Here is a 20,580-nt window from a genome sequence, read left to right as displayed (position 1 = left end):
AGTGTTCGGCAGTAGATGCCTTTCTTGCAACATAATACAACATGGAAGTAACCACTGATCTAAAAAATGCTATTGTTTAACAGAGTCGACCGGAAGTATTACAAAGACACTACATAAAAAGTTCAAACACACATCCAGATATCGGCAATCCGCGACAAGGCTCCCGACCGGAAGTTCTGACTATATGGAATTAAAAGAAAAGAGGAACGTCAAAAATCTACAGTGTCATGGATTCCATTGTATTCTTTGTCAGCCTGACATCCTTACTAGTTATGTCATATTCCTGGATTTGACATTTACCACCGAGTGTGGTTTTGGAATCGGATATGGATGATTCATGTGTACTTGTAGAAGGAGATTCTCCCTCTGTCAACGCACCTGGCCTCACTCCGTTTTGAGTTTATTCGATTTCGTTTATTTTCATTCCAATGCTGTTCGTTTTTGTTATACCAGAAATATTTAATGATCGATACATAGCATTTCTACCATGGCTGAAATGTGATAGCAGTTTAATGATGTAACAGGAAAAACAAATATACATCAAGTTACATAAAGACAAGCATAGATATTTAATTAATTATATAAATTGCAGTAACACGATATGCTACATTCGATTGTTCTTTAGAAAATAAATATCAAATGACATATTTATGTAAGCCTTTTTCTAAAGTTTTTATCTATGCCAGGAACAAGTAAACTATTAAAAAAGAGAGGTAATCACTACACGATTTTAGCATTCCGATACACACTTTCTTAATATACTAATAGACATCCTCAGCAGAAATCAGACATTCATCTCACCATTTCAGTCCCACAAGCAATGTAAAATTTAAACCGTTTAAAATTATTTTGTTGTCTTAGAAAAGCTTGTCCTTTTCTACTAATTACAAACTACAATAATCATATTAAACAGTGTTCTCTTAAAAACAAAAATCAGCTAATTTAATGAACAGAATGATATATATTTTTAATAGTCAAATTTCAATTTCCTTGATTTCATGTATTTATTAACTAAGTTATCAATGACGTCGGCTCGTCTCATTCTGTGATCTCCAACAAGCTGTTGAAGAACAGTAATTAATTCCTGTTTCAGCTCTCCTGTTAGAATCTTACCACTTGAATACTTCTGTAAGAAAATGTGCAAATAAAATATATAATGAGTACAAATTCACTTACAAATCTAATGTAATCGAGGTTGCATTGCTGACAACCTATCTGTGTTTCATAAAAAGCAAACAAAAATGCACAAAAGGAATAGCTACACTCAACTGCAGTCAAGTTTAGCGAAAGGTCCCACAACACAATCAGTCAACAAAACTTTATTGGATCAACGCGTAAAGAAACGATCGTTGTCATTGGTCAATTCAAACCTGATTCGACCTCCAAGCTCTGAAGCCCCGCCCAGATAAAGATGCTAACAACTCACACGATAAACATAGCAAGAGTTGTTGTGAATGAATCATCAATGGGTAGATTGTGTATTTGTTTACACATGTGGTCGGGTTTTTTTCCCTGGCAGTTCTAGTTATGATGTGTACATTTTATAAATGTATAAATATTATTCAAGTCTTTCGTTTTACCTTGATAAAGGTTCTTAATTATCTTTTCACGGCGCCACGGCGAAATAAAGTTAATTAGATCCCGTGTCCCGTGCACATGCAGGGGCTGATCCAACCATTTTTAAAAGGTGTATGTTGAGGGGGGTGTCCTATTCCAGGACAAAGGAGTGTTCCAACCATATGTCCCCATTCAAAAACATTGATCGTCAATGAATCCGCCACTGACATGTTATTTCTGTTTAAAAAGGAAGATGTTGGGTAAACGTCAATGATTACATAATCAACGACAAAAATATCAAAAAAAAACAAAAAAAACGAAAAAACTTTCCAAGGTACAAACTCAATCAAAAAGGGAAGTCCTTAATAACTAACAAAACCATACGCTCCACTATACCAATCAACGGAAGGGATGGATGTCATATTCCTGACTTGGTGTTGCATGATACCGGCCTGGTTTTATTAACTAGTTAAACCTCTCAAATTCTCCATTCGCACTTCATCACACCGTGACATATTATGCTAAGGGTTTTGTTAACTGTTAAAAACCGTGTTTTTTGTTCACATCTTTTGTCTATGAATAGTTTTCTCATTGACAATCATGAACATTGCAAATTCCACGAGTGGGGGTAGGGGGAGGAGGATGAAGTTCATTAAACGACGTATTATGCCCAGGTTCAGAATTGAACAAAATACACAATATTGCCGAAGATAGGCCCTGGTGGTTATAATAATTTTGGCTCAACAAACTGTACGACAAGGGTTTTGCTAAGTGTTGATGAAATGTGTTACATGGATTTGTTCACATATTTCTTTTTATCCGATGGATAGATGGCACATTTACAATCATAATACATCTCCTTATTTGTATATTACAGGCCGACCATTCGAAATTCAACAGGGGCATTCTAAACGATTTTCTTTTGCCTGGTAAGAACTGATATAAAAATAATAAACTTGCCCCAGATAGGATGAAAACTTATATATTGCCAAACAGACTACGAAAAGGACTTCGCCAAATGTTGAAATCCGAGCGACATCTTGTTTTGTTGGTTCTATCGATAGTTGTCTCTTAACAATCCTACTGCATCTCTATCATCGGATAACATGAATGTTTCACCCAACAAAATGGAGGCAATAGTGGAAATAATTTTCAGCTCCGCAAGGGAAATGGTCGTCTTCTAACAAAGAAAACAACAATAAAACTTTTTAGAAAATTAAAAAAAAACTTTTAACAATATGTAACACAAACGTCTTTATGGCTAACCATATTTCTCATATATAAAAACGAACTCCGTGATGTCAGATTTTATCACTGAAATTTGCATTTTTGATAATAATTAAATCAAAATTATAATTGTTTAAAGTTCAACTGATACATCTTATTTTTAACGTTCTGATTATCCGTTTTAATGAACATTACAAACTATCTTAATAGAGCACAACATAAAACAATGTCTTTTTGAACTAAAAATAACTGAAAGCACGAAAAATTGCATTTTTGGAGTTGAACTGAAGAATATATATAATGAAAATGTCAAATATTCTACATCTTTCGCTTCTTCGGAGGTAAACAGGCAATGTACTCCGACTCTTCCTCAAATGCATCAGGACCTACTGTGTCTATCTCAGCACACACAAAACTAGGGGACTGCGTCGGAATGCAAACAGTCATCGGCAAAGGAGACCCTACTGGCATTCTTCTTTGGTTCATCATTAATGGCGATGCGTTAAACTGAAAAGGCATTGGTATTGGTCAGACATGGGGTCAATTACTTTTGAAAGTAATTAATTACATTCAATTACAATTACAAAATCTTCAATTAAATTACACATTACATTTGACTTTTTTTGACAATGTAATTAATTACTTTCCAATTACTTGGCAAATGTAATTAATAACTTCAATTACTTTTGAAAGGAAAATTTAGAACATGCATTTATTCTATCATATGTACATAATTATCATACATTGCTTTATAGTAATAACAAATGAGATCTACAGTGACTATTTTAAAATTCAGCCAGTATCAAAGAAGAGTAAAAGTTAAATATCTGCTGTGTTACGGGAATAAAGAAAAAACAAACATAAATCTGAAGTGCACATAATACTTTGTCTATCAGGAATCGTTAGGACTAGATGTCTGGTTTAATTTAATGTGCGTAATGATAAAAAGCCTTATTCAATATTTGGAAAATATTAAATTTTGTTTAATTACCTATTGAAATTTTATGTTTTAATGTATTTCATTGAAAATGATACAAGAAGAGAGCCCTATAGATAATTTTTTTTTTTTTTATTTTGATCACACAACTAATTAAAATTATTTTCCCTAAAGAAATGATTTAGAAAGTCTGACTTTTTTAAAAATATAATGTAGTTTTAATCACAATTAATTAATTTAAAAAAGAATCATGTACCTAGGGGTATATTTATCTCTCTCTAATTGGCTTAACACCTGTTTAGCATGTTAACATAACTGTTGTAAAAACAGTCATTATATAGTTTATGATAAAACAAATAGCCAGAGGTTATATTTATTGATTGACTGATGACCATTGGTCCCATCGGATAATATCCATAAGTCGGCATATACTGTACGGGAGAAGCACTCGCGGAAGTTACTGTAGAGCTAGTCGTTGTAGTTTGAGGGGTCTTAAATTTTGGAAACTCGACGCCTCTCTCCTCCTTAAATCTCTGGATTGGATTTTTTGGTTTTTCTTTTGATCCGTGATTATCTTTTTGATACTTCTTCAAAATTTGACCAAAAGATCTGGCAGCCGAGTCCAAGACTTTAGGTATAATACCCTGGTAATGTTTATCCAAAATTACAATGTCAGGATGAATAGCACCCATGGAAAGTTGTTTCAAACCAAAACTTCCTACCGGATAGTACTTATCTGTGTTTGTGTTGACAAGATGTGGTAAAACTTTGCTGAAAAATGTGTCGCACGTATTCTCATATGTTTGCTTTTTCAAATGAAGGTTTTGTTTCAGCTTCTCAAGATCCTTGGTAATATTGTTGACTGTTGTAGATGCATCGTAAAACTGCTTTTTCTCAACATCGTGCTTATCAAGATCATTACAAATCTGTGGACCTTCGCAAACGCCAAGTTCGCGATTCCGTTTTGTGTGTCCTAGTCTCATGTGACACTGTCCACACTGAGATTTGGTTTCGTCAACCTTTAAATTCGGATTGGTGAACTTTTTCTCCATAGACTTGAGGTGGTCTTTAGCACTTTCAAACTCCACACTTTTAACGTGAACTTCATCTTCTAGCTCATCAATCAACAACTGTAATGGAGATCTGTACACATTTTTTCGTAATTGACGCTTACAGTCGGACTCGAGTGCCTCAACGGGATCTCTGCTGGATTCGAATAATCATTTCGGTTCCATAACATCTCTCTTATCTGTTGAAAACCCACTAACTTGTGGAGAGCATCCATCAAAAATCTCAATTTCATCCGTCTCATGTATGTTCCCTCGATCTCCTTTGAGCATCTAAACGCTTCCGATATACACGTATCACTGACGGCAATTATCCAGTTTTCCTCATCGTCGAGATATTGGATTCCAAATATTTTCCCTTCTAAACTAGGTATCCGGCACTGAATGTCAGTTTTTAATTCCTCATATGTGCATGGAGTTTCTGGAATATTGAACTTTCTTATTTTCCAAGGCCCATACGTTACTTGAACTTATGACGTGTCCATGATAAAGATCTTTGTTCTGTGTCTGAAACTCGTGCATCCCAAGCTACATTCGGTTTAGTCTATTTCTATGCACACCAGGTTAGTTAAGCTTCATACATGTTAAAAGTACTGTTATAGATCAAAATCATCATTGTACTTAAACCCCTCTTTTGGACGATACCACTGGGCTTTTGTTTGTGTTTTGAAAGGTTAGCTTTACTCACGTCCGTATACTAAAGTTATTTGAGGGTGTGGATGAGGTTTACGGAATAGAAAATTATGATATTTAAAAGTGCAGAAAAAGAGTTAAAAAAAAATAATAGAGAAAATTAGTGCAAGTAGATATAGAATAGCGAAAAATGGGTTCAAATCTATAAAGAATACGGAAAATTACCTCAAACGTGAATTATGGAATACAGAAATGAAAGACCCCACATCCAGACCCTTTATATTGTTTTAGTAAAACAAAAAGTGAGGTACAATGTATTAAAATAATAAATGAAGTAAAAACACAAAATAAAAACAACATTTTAGCATACATTTTTTAATTTGAAAGTTAAATATGAAAAAAGGGCAGTCGAAACCAACGAACCAAATTCATAAGTAGAACAAAAAGAGGCAACACCATTTGCCAGATATAAAAACTTGGAAAATACAAACATCCCCCCTCCCCCCGAACCAGATTACAGATGCACCTTTTCATTTAATTATAAAATGCTTTAAAAATCAGAATTATGTTAATTATTTTAAACTTTAAAGCAGATGCAGAGTCTGACAAAATATATATTAAACACATATTAGCCACCCAAAGTTCATTGGAAAATAGTTATTTCCCTTCCTGTTAACCGAAACGTAATTAAATCAAATTATTATTTCTTTTTGTTTAAACCCGTAAGATCAGTCATTTTTTTTCGAAAATAAGAAAAGAAAAACCTGCTACCCATTATTAACCCGCCCAAATTATTTTACTAAGCCAATCGCATACATCCGTAAATAAGCGATTTCGCGCTCGCTTAAAATTTGGCGCATTTCTGAATCTTAAAGTTATACTGGCAACAAAGAAAAATAGTTACGGCCGAGAATACTTTGCAGGAAAGGCTACCGGGCGAGACATGAGAAGTTTAATAGTACAGGAAATGATAGAAGCTGGTGCAAATTTGAAAACTGGTGAAGTACCAAGCTGAGGAGTGTACACAAAAATCGCTGACCAATTTAAGATCAACAGACAATTTGTAACAAATTTCTGGAAGAGATATGTCTCAGAAGGCTCCATCTCACAGAAAAAGAAAGAAAAAAAAAACAATGCTTGGAAGAAGAAAATTAAAAGAACCAGACGTTAGATTAATTGATTTATCAAGAAAGAAAATCCCTCTCAATTACAGCCAGGGAATTGAAGGATAAGTTACTTCGTTATTCGCCTGCGAATGCTAATGTAGAGGTGTCCACTATTTATCGCACAATGTCCAGAGATCTTGATTTTACATTCAAACGATTGAATCGTCCGTACGGGGATAGATTTACACCGGGAAATATGAGATATACCCAAGCGTATTTAGACTTTTGCCAAACTAAAAGGCCACATCAAATCAAGTTCATGGACGAGAGCGGTTTCAAGTTGGTCACTGCAAATAGAAACTATGGTCACTCACTAAAAGGGGAACAGTGTATCGAAATTGGGAGATTTATTACAGGTGCAAATTTAACTTTAAACTTTTTGATTGGTCTTGACTGAGTTTTGTATTATAATTTTGTCGACGGTCCATCAAATTCAGAGCGTTATCTTAATTTTTGGCACGAGGCAAGTTTAACACAGGACTGTTATGGCCGACCGACCTTTTTTCCGGGAGGTTTGATAATTGTTGATAATTGTGCTATCCACCACCATCAATCTGAGAGAATCCTTAATAATTTCTTTAATATGCAAGGTATTGATTATGGGTTTCTTCCGGTATACTCACCGGATCTGAATCCCGTTGAAATGTGTTTTTCAAAAATTAAAACTGTCATAAAGCAAGAAAGATTTAACTTTAACTTGTTAGCCAAAACCTTAAATTAGCCGTGATAAAAGCAATTCAGGAAATAAACCAGTCTGATATTAAAGGATTTTATAGACATACCGGATATTTCAATGTTTAGATGTTTTTGTTTTTTTTTTGTTTTGTTTCATTGCAACAGTGAGTAGTTGTAGTAAATTCTTTTGTAGTCACGTGAGTTCAGTGATAAAATTAAATCAAAACTATGATTGTTGTGTTTATGTTATTGGCCAATGAAATCGATCGATACATTTCCATTTGTTCAATACAAACAACATTGTTAGGAGTGATTGGGCAAACGCTAAACTTGACTGCAGTTGGGTGTAAAGTATTGCTAAGTGACGACCCCTTTGTACTAAAAGTAAATTAAAATAAATAATAAAAGTTGTTACCGATTGAATATCTGCCAATTTATCATCATCATCCAGAAAGAATGTCAGATATTGGTACGAAACATCAGTGTCACAGTCGCCACCATGCTTTCAATGCTCATCTTTAGTTGGCCTTCCTCCAGAAAAAGCATATTTGTTGATCTTTGAATAAAAAAATGATTTCGACTCGTTATATTAATACATAATGTTTAATGGTGGTTAAAAACTGCAATTTCTTCAGTTGTCATCCGGAATTAAAATGAATAAAAAAGGTATTCACAACAAAACAAATAAAGCTATATATTGTGTCTTAAATACAAATGAGATGATTTTTGCTACGAAAGTCCGTCGAAGCAAAATTTTTCCTTACATGTAAAATTTGCATAACCATTAACGTTAAATATTTTTTTTACCAAAACTCATCGAAAAAATCCTTTCATCATGTTTTTTTTTATGTTCTGCTGTTTAGGTATTTGAATATTGAACTTTTTTTTCCCTTAAGTTTCAACAAGTGTCTTTATTTTTCCATCTTTGCTAGCCAAGGGTTACGATCCACTTCCCTCCTCTCAACCCTTGGCAGATTAAGCCAACATTTGTGATAACAATGTTGCGCCATCTATCGGTAGATTAAAGTCACGCCCATTCCGAATACATTATTCTTGATCAATGGTAGCACTTGAACTCTTCAACTTGGAGGTAAAAACACGGTAGCGTCTAGATAAAAAAAAAAAAAAAAAAAAAAAAAAAAAAAAAAAAAAAAAAAAAAAAAAAAAATAAGCACGTGGCAATTATTTACATACACTTTCTACATTTACACGTGATCATGTTATAGGCGCTTTTTGATTGGATGCAGCGAGTTTCGACTGCAACCAATGAAAATCATTACCTTGTGTCTCCGAAATTCTATCTCAATCCGCCAAGGGTGGAGAGGAGGGAATTGTATCGTAACCTTTGGCTAGCGAAGATGATATTTTTCATGTGAGTTCAAGTACAGGGAACATCAGATCAGGTATACCTCTAACCATTATTCGACTGATAACTAAGTGTCAACAAGAATGTGACTTGGTTAAAATTCAAAAGAAAGCAAAAGCTTTTAGTTTCTAAACAATTTCATCTAAGTGTATGTTTAAGTTTTTATACCAACTACATTACAAAAAAAAAAAAAAGAAACAAACGTTCAATTTGTTCTGATCAGAAGATCAGACTTTAATATTAAAAATAATAATAATTATCTTTTTATTTATCTAACCTCAGTACATTCTATATCAAATTAAGCAAACGTTCACCTAGGTCTGATCAGAGGATATATATATTGTCATTTTTATGAATATTTAATGTTTTTTTTTTTATAAATAAAATCGTTCTTTAAAAATTAATGACGAGTCAATTGCTGTTTTTTTTGTAGAATTACTATCTTACCTTTGTTTTAATTTGTTCGTCCGAATCTGTTAAAAATATAGACGAATTTGGATCACTTGCGCTCATTTTACCATGGGCTCCTTGTAATGCGGGAAAGAAAGTGGAATGAAGCAATGCAGGTTTGAGAAGTCCTAGTCATGGTGCTACATCACGAGTCATACGAAAATATGGATCCTGTGATGTAATGCATTAATTAATGCAAAACTAAGACTAATTATTAAACTCTACAATTATTGAAATTTCTGACAGCGTTTTCATGTATAAAAGTTTTGCAACCCACAATATGGATTCTTTAGTCATTTGTTGTTTTATGTAAATAAGAAATAAGTTATTTTTCAGAAGTGCCATTTAGTGTTGTTTTCTTAATGAAGAATAATGCTGCTTAAAATATAACAACATAATTATAGAAATAAAAAAATAAAACCGTGTACAAATGGTTTTAAATGAGTACTATTTTCTTATAATTGAAGAATGGATTCAATATAGATATGGATAGATAAAACCGGATTATTAGTTTTCTCACCATCGGAATACATATGTATATATTCGATTTAAAAAAAAAGGTAAAACAGAACAAAAATTGAGAACAATGTAATACAATGTACTGTTCAATCGCACACGGAATAAGACAAGGTACGTTTTTCTTTCCTTTGAATATCCGAGGAAACGCAGAACTGAAACTTGGTGTAGCTTGAATGGCAGGAAAAATAATTTTACCAATACTGTCACTATCTGTGAATCCAAAGATTCCCTTTACCTGATTGAACGTGACAAGTTTCTGTACTTTGCACGTCATTTTGTAAAATTCTGTGCTCTCTCTAGATTAGTTTCATGATAGATTTCAGGTTTCAGTTTATTTAATGTAAAGTATTTTAAGTCAAAATTAAACAAACATTGTTCTCCGGCTAGAGTGACGTTTCCAACATCTATACTTTTTCATATAATCATCATCACCCGGTTTTTTGTGGAGTTGCTCATCTTTATTTTTTTGTGTGTAGTGTTTTGAAACATTTTTGTCTTTTCGTCTTATTTCGTTCGAGTTTTCAAGGGCTATGGCGTTGTCAGTTTTTCTTTGACTTATATACTTTGAATGTTCCCTTTGTATCTTCCGTGATTTTTTCAACTAATTATCCTTTTTTGATTGAAGAACCTTGTATGGAATCGAATTATGCTACATGCTTTCTCAATATCCGCCATATATTCAGTCCGTTTAATTTTGATCTCTGATGTGATGTCACATTACATTTTGTATTAATATGATGATGTTATTGAACGACGACAATATTCTGAACGGACTGTAAGTGAATGTGAGATAAATGATAACAACAGGTTTAAGAAATTAAAATGAAATGAGAAAAACAGAATTATTTCTATGTTGATGTACCAATGGTATATTAGTTGAAACTGGTCAATGAAAACAATTAAGAAATTCTTGTAAAACATTAAAAAAAAACCTGCATAACCTTTAATTCATATTATTAAAATTTAAAATAACCTAAGATGAATTTGTCTATTTTAGGTCATATAGCTGCTTATGTTTCTTAGTAGTCATTCATCCCTTGTTTTCGTTTGATCGTTTCTGATGAAGTTAAATCAAGAAAAACGCAATGAAGATTTAACTCTGATTAAAAGTATTCCCAAAGCTAGAACGTTGTTTTTAAGGTGGACAAAATGCTCACAACACAATGGAACAAAAATACAGCACCTAGTTCCGGTTTGAGAGTATCGTATAATTGTTCGATGTGCATGTGTCCATCAAAGACAGTAAAGATGCAGAGTAATATCAATAAATTCTAAATAGTGTATATGCTCAAAATTGTTTTATATGAATAAGATTTTTTTTATAATTTTGAGCGCGTAAGTATCTATAAATTCTTTTAGTTGCATGCAACAAATTTGTATATTGATAAATAGCCATAAAAAAGATTATTACGAAATATATTCTACATCGCTGAAGATAAATGTCTTGTCCTTATCAAAGCCACATGCAATTATATCTTTGGCATTCTCATTGGCAAGTTTGTTTGTCTCTTCAATCGTCAAATCTTTCCATAGAAATTTCTCATCATCGGTCATTTGGATCACCAGAGGAACATCAAAGGTATCTTGAAGCCATCTGTGACAATTATAACAATTATATAAGGCAAGAATTCAAAAGTCAATTATTTATATGCATAATATATCTTGGACTATTATGTTTTCTATTTAGAAAGTGAATATTATTTGTAAGTGTAATAAATACTTTTGAATTGACAGAAATGAATCGTTTACTTAAAGACAAATTAAATGATTTACAGGTTGCACTTTGTAAATATAGCTGATTTAAAAAATACTTAATATTCATAGATAGTTTGGTTTGTTATCCCACTGGTTCCCATATATGACCTCCATGTTTCATTTCATCGAGACACAACTTGGGAATTTTACCAGAAGAAAAGTTGGACAGCGGTCAAATTAAGGAAGACTATAAGTAAAAGGAGTGCTAGTACAGAATTTAAGTATACGTTGAAACTCCTAGAACTTTGAGGCATATACATGTTGAATATGATGCACAACCGTATGTTTAAGCCTTGCAAAAAAATAATAGTAGTGCATGTGCACTTTCGATTCCATTATATATTTTTTTTAGAAACGTCATAGTGAAAGTGGCTTAGTTTTAGCCGTGAAAAAAAAAAAAAATTTTAGTTTTATATTTCGTGATTCATCGGCTATGCTTAAGCATATTGTGTTCTTTAAAATTATTGCAATATAAACAAATATATCGAAACAATAAAGTAACTTTTTAACAAACTTTTAAAAGTCTGAAAATTAATTGCATAGAAATGAAAACAGAAATAATATACTTTGTGAATATAAACGGAATAAGATGACCCAGATGCATAGATTCTGAAGATGGTCCTCTCCCTGTGTACAAATAAAATCCTTTCTTCTTTTCAACTAGGTCAAGTATCTGGTGCATATCTGTGTTAAATAAAGATGACCAATATATACTTGCTTATTATATCAGACAAAACTTGGTTTTAAGCTTAGGATGTATAAATACCTAATTATGTGAAACACTATAAAAAAAGCAGTAAATTGTTTATCCTATACAACATACTTTTCTAAACAAGTTACTAAAGCTTTTTCCTTGTCTACAAACGATAGAAAAGCAATAGCATATATCTGAGTTGCTTTTTAATTAAGAACTGAATGCATCTTTTTGTTATCTTATTATAATGTAAAAGCATTGACCGAAGCACATTTTGTATGAAGATTCATTCTAAACATGAGCACGTTCAACGCTTTTACAACACCGTACAATTGCAAAAAGTAGCATTCAATTTTTTTATAGTTACATTTTTATGCTACATCCATCAAATTACGAGTTAAATAAAGCCTTTTGTTTGTTTATCTATGCATTGTCACGTTTTATACGGAATCAAATATAAATATTGAATTCATCTGCCAATCAAAATTACGGATCGTATGACACTTCTGGGTAATGTAATTATTCGATTGTACATTTTCATGCAAGCTGTATAACAATTCAACCGTTGTTCACTTCAATAAAATTGAGATTTGAAATGGGGAATGTGTCAAAGAAACAACATCCCGACCAGTGAGCATAAAACAGCCCAAGGCCACCAATGGGTCTTCAACACAGCGAGAAAATCCCGCACCCGGAGGCGGGCTTCAGCTGGCCCCTAAACAAAAATGTGTACTAGTTCAGTGAAAATGGACGTCACACTAAACTCTGAAACATATAAATGAACTAAAATATAAAAAAAACAACATACAAGACTAGCAAAGGCCAGAGGCTCCTGACTTGGGACAGGTGCAAAAATGCGGCGGGGTTAAACATGTCTTGTGAGATCTCAACCCTCTCCCTATACCTCTAGCCAATGTAGAATAAACAAACACACAGCAATACGCACAGTAAAACTCAGTTCAAAAGAAGTCCGAGTCCGATGTCAGAATAGGTAACAGAAAAACTAAGCAAAATGTTTGTCTAAGTGTTGCAAGGTTCCTTTGTATCTCACGCCCCTATTGCTTAAGTACATCTGAGACATGTTATATTTTGCATCTTTCAATACTACGAAAAATATTTAAAACTTCAACGCATCTATTAAAAAAATTCCTTCCGAATCTCCATTGTCAGCAGCAACATCCATCTTAACAAAGATCAGATAGAAACATCATATCAGATGACATTTTTTTACACTCGATGTTAATGAAATGCGTTCGAAAGACGGAAATAAAGCCAAATTCTAAAAAATACACATTGGGGTACCCACTTTCCGACCCATTGTTTCGGTAGTTCTTTATGGCTAGGGATTATAGACTCTGCTTCAAAGAACAGCTATAATATAGTACTAAATCGGGAGGGTAAAGAATTTCTGGAGTAAGCATTCTTAAAGGCCAAAAATTTGTAAGCAATATGGAAATAAAGCCAAATTCGATTTATATTTTTTCGTTTGGGCTTGTATTATATTTTCCTTTGGGTTTATATGATCCGTTCGTCTTATTTCGACTCTTTAAAATGCAAGAGTCTATCCTAAATTGAGGTAAATTATATGGCCTTCCAAATACCGTTTCGATCCCTAACATCACCGAAGAGACATTAATTGTCGAAATCCGGATACGGTGTACAAATTTTTGCACCCCATGTTTGCGGTATACCATCTTTTCCACAAGTTTATTGTTTTCTGTTTGGTATTAAATTAATATGTCAGATCCATTTTTTACATCTGGTTGGTGTACAAATTTTTGCACCTCATGTTTGCGGTATACCATCTTTTCCGCAAGTTTATTGTTTTCTGTTTGGTATTAAATTAATATGTAAGATCCATTTTTTACATCTGGTGATCAATTTATTTGGCAATCGCCAATGGCAGTCAGCATAGTTTAAGAACATCAGTTGTTCGACCTGTTAGTCAAATGCGTTTTGTTAAAATATACTTTTTCACTTTTTGGTCTTTTGGAAAATGTGCTGTATTTAGACCCCTCTACCAAGAAATTTGTTTTACATGCACACGTATAAAAATTGTGGTTTTTATCCAACGCAATCATAGGTTTGAACGTTGTTTTCAATTTAGACTTGCATATATATGTATATATATTTATATTTTTATTTTGAAGATCTGTACATATAAGAGTTAAATGCTGTTGTTCAAAAACGGTGTGATAAGGCTACCGTTTTGGCCCCTTGAATTCTAAAATTAAAAAGTATAATAAATCTACCAAACAATACCCTTCAGATGTTTATAAGACATAAGTCTGTCGGACATCAGTTTTTATAATTTTTAAAATTGTGTCTTTCTTATTAGCACGAGTGCTTCAAACTTCTTACATTAAGTGCAAAACAGCAAATACTGCCAAAATAGCCAAAATCTGAGATATTGTCATTTATATTAAGATATGAGCAATAGCTTTACCCAAGAAGATATATTGCTACATAATGCATTGTACAAAGATGTTTTTGTATGTCAAATATTTTCTGCTCTAAAATTACCAGATCATAATTTCCACTTCATTTTTTAATAAAATTAAAATAATTTTGAAAGGCTTGATTAATTTTACTATTTTTGCAATTTTAGGGGCTTAATTATAGCTTTTATCATACATCATGTTGGTGACCTTCTGCTGTTGTCTGTTCTATGGTCGGGTTGTTGTCTCTTTGACACATTCCCCATTTCCATTCTCAATTTTATCATTCATTATAGGAAATGAGTGGAAGTGACGATCACATATTAAGCAGGAAGCGTTTAATGCAAAATGGGAAGGTCACTTACTTTCATTTCGTATAAATAAAAAAAAAAAAATCCAGCATTGTGAATGCACTTCTAAAATGATTTCACTCTTTGATCATATGATCTTTTGCACCCGATTTAATCGTTTTGACCATGAAACAGTCTTTGCCTTTAATCTATATATTCGATAAAAGTTTAATACGTTTTTCCTATGTCTTCTTTTATATCCTACAACCATCAAAATGCGCTTTTTATATGTCCACCTATTCCAATGCCACAGTGTAAAGTAATTTAAGTCATTATTACCCGATCTGAATGGCATGGGGTGGGGTTGCTGGTTAAACTTTGCCCTTCTGTCTCTCCCATGGAATTTTTGTCGCAATTTACAAATTCCTGCTTTACCGAATAATTATATATGCTAACCCGTAAATGGCATTTCTGAAATTGTGAATGAAGTTTTATGTTATCATGCTTTACCATTCGATGCTTTTCACATCAATTGCTCATCAACTTCCTATTTATCGAATGCTTGTAGTGGTATCATGTGTGAGCAGTAACTCACAGTTCAACATGTTTATTTAGTTGATCTTTTGATGAACAACAGTACATTCTCTAAAATTTACACATCGTTTTTCAAACGTGAAGAGAAATGCAAATTATTCTTTATTAGGTTCAATATGAAGTGACAGGCTTAATTTGGTCTAATCAATGAGATATGTAATTACTTTTTTTCTTATAGACAATACAACAGTCTTTTAAGCTATTTTGTCAGGTGAACACGAGAAAGGTACAAGACGATTGAGCCACAAAGCCTTCAAGGGTGCACTGAGCATTTTTCTATTGAAAGACGAACCTGGTTACTGCCTTCCGTATAAGGTCATGACTCTTCCCACTGATGTAGATGGTTTGATGATGAAGTGGAGATGTACGTTCATTTTTGATTAGATAATCAAAATATTTTGTTTGAAATTTTGAAATTAAACGCACAGTACACATAATAGGACATTTAAAGAGGATCATCACTATATATTTTCTCAGATAGAATTTTGTTTTACTTTAACAAAATGTACATTTTGCCATGCTCTTTTCAAAAATATAATAAAAAATATGGGTGACCGTGGTATTTTGCAAGCTACAAGTTGTGCAAAATTGCCCAATTTTGAGTAGATTATTCATGAAAAAACACTTTTTTTGTGAATAGAAAGAAATCTATGAGATAGAATTTTGAACTAGAATATTAGTAGATAGGTTTTATAATATACTTTAAGAAAATAAAAAATAAAAATGGTGTCACCGAACTTGTTTTCTAAGTTCAAGTAGAATGAGAATTTCATTAACATTTCTTTATACATATTTTGCTAAGAATAATCTCCGCTTATATGGCTAAGTATAAGTACAAACACGGGCATGGTGAACAAGTTGTGAAATATACACACCGCAAGAAGGGACCAAGGAAAATCACTGTCAAAAAATGAAAAATTAACAATACTGAACGAAAAATCGTCTCCTCTATCATGAATTTTAGTAAAGGGTTAACCGTGTGAAACTGAAATATCAAAATCTAGAAACGGACAATTAATGATATTTGGTTTAGATTTATTTAAAGTTAATTCCTTTGGGTAAATTTCCGCAGTAAAATTAGAAAATTCTGGATTGTTTAAAGGGGCGCTAGCTGTCAAATTCATGTTCACCGATTTGACTCAAATTCTCATATTCAATTTAGAACAATGTAAAACATTTATCCAAATTATAAATAGTCTTAAAAAAAACCAATTTACAGGGCATGGGCTCGATAATATGTAACTTCGTTTCGTGTCTATTTTAGTCTAGACGCCATCTACACTGTGTCTAACTAAACTAACCCGGCAAAAAATGTTTGGACTCGATGGTATCTAATATCCGGCACGGTGACGGAACATCAATAGATAGAGAAAAGGTAGTTTTCTGTTTATTTATTTGTTATTGTTATGATATCGAAGAATATTCATACATATATAACTATTTTCTATTGTGAGATGTAATATTTTCTACAACCGTTCTAGATTAACGGAGAAATAAGTGAAAATGCACGTCAAAATGACGAATTGAGTGAACCTTGCCTCGAATTTGTTTAATTTCTCCTTAAATTGTTCACATGGTATGGAAAGAAAGGTACGGAAAGAAAGATATTGACACGGAGATTGCAAAACTAGTCACTTTGAGCACCTTAATACTTGTATTTCTGCGTATGGAACGAAAGAAATGGGTCATGTCGAAATGGAAGCACCCGGTTTTGTCAATGTGTACAACCCGGTTTTGTCCTAGATTTCACAAGGCAGAACCCGGTTTTGTCAAAAAAAAAAGGCACAATCGCATAACATAATTGAACTTCAGCAATTAAAAGGAGTTTGGTGGCTGGTTGGAAAACGATTTCTTATTTGAATATGTAAACACTTGAATTCCTACTTTATTGGAACAAAAATAATTATAATTTTGCTTTGCATTTAAAAAAATACTCTAACTGCGAAATAGATAGAGTTGAAGGTTAAACCGCAAATTGAGGTTAAAGCTCTCTGTACTTTTTTTTTATATGAATTATGTAAATTTTAGTGTTTAAACTTAAAATTAGAGTTTATGGTCCTAAAAATTGAAGAACGCACATTTGATATGTGATTTTCTTGCACAACTGGTTATCTTTATAAGTAATCCAATCTACCTAGGGGTGTGATATTTCCTATGATCGTTTAAAATAAATCTTCTTAAGGCTAAATGTTCATTATATGGCATAATAATCAGACAAATGTATATATGCTTGCAGAATCGCCATAGAAAATGAATGTGTATGGTGAGAAAAGGATTACAATAATCATGCATTAAAAATCAAATCCATCTATCCCTAATTGTAACTATAATACTAAGTATAAATTAGTATAATAGTCTCAGGCCATCGAGAAAATGCAATAATGATTACCAATAATTGTATAAATAAACGGTTCTGTTATCTCTCCCTTGTGGTATAATTATCTTACATTGACGTTGGTCAATATATTATTGACAATATATAGGGACGGATTCAGGTTTTTCCAAAGAGGGCGTAATTCAAACAGCTTACATACCGCAGAGCGCAGAGAACAAAAAACACAATTGAAGTTGTTTTGCCATGTCTGATTAGTTAATCTCGTTCGTGTAAGCCTTAGTTATGAATTTTTAGACTTTTTTTTAATTGAAGAACGGTGCAATCTTGTTTGGAATTCTTGGTTGGTTTTAGCTCACCTGACCCCAAGGGAAAAGTGAGCTTTTTTCATCACTTGGCCCCCGTCGTCCGTCGTCTTCCGTTAATTTTTTACATAATCTTCTTTGAAATTATTGGGATACAATACATTTAACAATTCTTATCCACAATTTTATGTCGGGTTTAAAAGGTCTAACGAACTTATGTTTAACTGTTTTTCATCATCATTGGAGTATCTAGTTTAAAAAGTTTTTGATGACCCCGCTTGTCAACAAAGATGGCCGACATGGCTTAAAATAGAACATAGGGGGATGCAAGTTTTGTCTATTATTTGAAAACAGCTATAGATAGAGAAAATTTAACAGGGGCAGATATGTTCATAATGTTGAGCTCTACCTTTTGTCCATACACATCAAAACTCTCACACGAATTCTTATAGAAGTTAATGTCCTTGAATGACAAATTTCTCCTTTTTTTCTATTTTTGTCTATTATCTTGAAATATATAAAAGTTATATAGCAAAAATGATCAGCAAGACAATATATACGAATAAGTCGACTTGGTCGATATCCTTGTAAGAATTATTGACCTTTAATTACGATTTTTACCATTTCTTTGCGTTTTTGCCAATTATCTTGCAAAAATCTTCTCCTCTTTAACAATTTAATCAATTTGGCCACACGCTTTATTGAGGTATCTGGTTTGAAAACCCACATGAACAGCCATTTGTAAATTTATTTTTTTGTTTCAGGGTACCAGTGTTAACGTTGCTTTTCATAAAAATAAACAAAACCGGGTTCTATACAAAGACAAAACCGGGTCATTCTGTAGTAAACAACATTGACAAAACCGGGTGCTTCCATTTTGACATGACCCATTTCTTTAGTTCCATACGCAGAAATACAAGGATTGAGGTGCTCAAGGTGATTAGTTTTGCAATCTCCATGTCAATATCTTTCTTTCCGTACCTTTCTTTCCGTACCATGTGAACAATTTAAGGAGAAATTAAACAAATTCGAGGCAAGGTTCGCTCAATTCGGCATTTTGACGTGCATTTTTACTTATTTCTCCGTTAATCTAGAACGGTTGTAGAAAATATTACATCTCACAATAGAAAATAGTTATATATGTATAAATATTTTTCGATATCATAACAATTACTAATAAATAAACAGAAAACTACATTTTCTCTGTCTATTGATGTTCCGTCACCGTGCCGGATATTAGATACCATCGAGTCCAAACATTTTTTGCCGGGGAAGTTTAGACACAGTGATCTAATTAACTATCGATTTGATCTCGGAAGACCTCCGATGGCCATATAAGGAATATAAACCTAAATAAAGATATAAATATGATAGCGAAAGCGTGCAATTGGATTTTTCTAGGTCTGTTTAATTTCGTATTATAGATTAAAACTATATGTTAATCGTCGTTTTTACCTGTATAAGAATGATTTTTTTGTGGATCGAATCAGTCAATCAAATGGTTTACTTTTGTTTCACTTTCAATGTTGACATTCTTTTCCCTTAAATAACTTGACACGCACAATTCATGCGTTATCCATCTCTAGCTAAGGGGTTAAATTGAAGTTCACATGAATACGGATTCATTGAGGTCGAATTATTCACTTGCAAGTGAATAATTCATCATCAATGTTTCTGGGCTTATTTTGACAAAATTGAACCATACTGGCTGCTAAAAGCGAATTATTATTTCACTATTTCACTTTCATTAATGATTGAACAAAAAACAATCATATTTTAGATTTTTTATATATCTCGTAGCTAGTGCCACTTTAAAGAAAAAATAACATCATAGAAACAGGAAGTTTTTAAAAATGTATTAATGAAATGCAATCTAGACAGATCTTTACTGAATTTGGACATAAACTGTGATTTATAACAATACAGGAACAAGTTTGCGCTTAAAGGGGTGCAATTGGTGCCCGTGAGAGTACCTTCAACCTGTCGATAAGCTTTATTGCCGAAACGTACATAGATATTGCCGATTAGAAAAATCATAGCTTTAATCATCTCATCACAGTTCAAGTAAGTATATCTAGCATAGTTACCTCTTTTCATTACAGAAGAAGCTTTTATATATGAGTTGCAGCAAATACATCTGCAACCAGATTTGTCAAATTGTAATTTAATTAAATACAAAAACTTTTGTTTTGTAAGATTGTGTGGTAGTGTAGTATACAAAGTCATAAAATCATAACTGTCAACCGAATTAAATAGACCATCAAAAGAACGTTATTTATCCAAAACATCCAAACAGTTTTTTGCACTCCAAAATTATTCGAATCCATTATTTTGCATATGCTTTATTACAAAATTGATAAGTTCTTTGATGGAAGTAAGAGACAAGTTAACAGCAGAGAACGATAAGTCGTAGAACACCTACTCTAAGTTGACATGAAACGAAATTTGAACGGGTTGTTTTTGCGTAGTTTAGGAAACCAACACCTAGTAAGAACTTTCAAGTTTTCAGAGGGGTCCTTAAGTTGTGCTGTGGTAGCGACTCAATGTTTATACAATTATTTCAAGGAAAATATAT

The 20,580-nt window shown here is 32.7% G+C and overlaps 1 pseudogene; it reads right to left on the bottom strand.

Annotated features, from left to right (window-relative positions):
* Positions 1-965: 965 nt before the first annotated feature.
* The window catches only part of LOC127724141 (tryptophan--tRNA ligase, cytoplasmic-like), a 30,200-nt pseudogene continuing 10,585 nt past the window's right edge, over positions 966-20,580 (bottom strand).

The sequence above is a fragment of the Mytilus californianus genome, unplaced genomic scaffold (genome assembly GCF_021869535.1).
Source record: "Mytilus californianus isolate M0D057914Y unplaced genomic scaffold, xbMytCali1.0.p SCAF_1, whole genome shotgun sequence".
In the NCBI taxonomy this organism is placed as follows: Eukaryota; Metazoa; Mollusca; class Bivalvia; order Mytilida; family Mytilidae; genus Mytilus; species Mytilus californianus.
This window is presented reverse-complemented; position numbering and strand designations above follow the sequence as displayed.